Raw genomic sequence first — 999 nt, forward strand, 5'->3', positions numbered from 1 at the left:
TTTTGTTTTTTAATATTTTCACCGTTAAGCACTCACGCAGCATTTTAGCAGGAAAGAAGTGATGAATTCTGGGAAACTTGAAGGTGGTCAAATTARAGCAGAAATCTGACTTTTTGACTTTGTGATTTTGATGATTTCTTCCTTCATCTCTCTACAGCTGTCAGTCACAGAAGAAAAACACGACCATTAACGACCTTTCTCCAGTTTTAGGTTTACAAAACACTTTTTTGGTTTAAAATAAGCTAATTATTATCAACACACAGCTCCCTAACACATTAGTGACCCTTGATCAGCTCCTCGTACTTTACCCYTCTCTGAACAAACAAATGTTTAGTTCTTATCTGTTCAGGACAGCTCCTGCACTGTGCAGGATGTGACCTTGGCTGCAGAGCTGATCAGCAGCGTGGTGCTGCAGGGTTCAGCCAACAGGTGGCGCACTCAGAGTGAGTGTTGGGATTAAACAAGCATCTTCAGCTGACAGCTTCATCCTCAGCAGGTTTTATTTTAAAGCTCTGAATGAGTTTCATCACCGCTCTGAGACACAACAACAACAGGATGAAACAAAAAGATAATCTGCTCCTAATCCCAGCTTCAGACATGTTACCCAGCATGCACCTGTGAGAGCCTGAGTCATGTCTCTGAGAACTTACTGTCCTCAGCTTCAAAAACATGATGATTYGATTTCATCATGGTCCAAACAACAACATCACTGAGTGAACAACTGAAAACGTTATTTAATAAAATCTGTAGTTATTTTATAAACATGATGTGAAATAAAGAGTTCCATGTCAAAAACATAAAATATCTACTGACTCTTCTAATGCGTGGATGGATGGATGGATGGATGGATGGATGGATGGATGGACAGATGGATGGATGGATGGATGGATGGATGGATGGATGGATGGACAGATGGATGGATGGATGGATTGATGGATGGATGGATGGACAGATGGATGGATGGATGGATGATGGACAGATGGATGGATGGATGATGGA

Source organism: Austrofundulus limnaeus, unplaced genomic scaffold, assembly GCF_001266775.1.
Source record: "Austrofundulus limnaeus strain Quisiro unplaced genomic scaffold, Austrofundulus_limnaeus-1.0 Scaffold235, whole genome shotgun sequence".
Taxonomy (NCBI): Eukaryota; Metazoa; Chordata; class Actinopteri; order Cyprinodontiformes; family Rivulidae; genus Austrofundulus; species Austrofundulus limnaeus.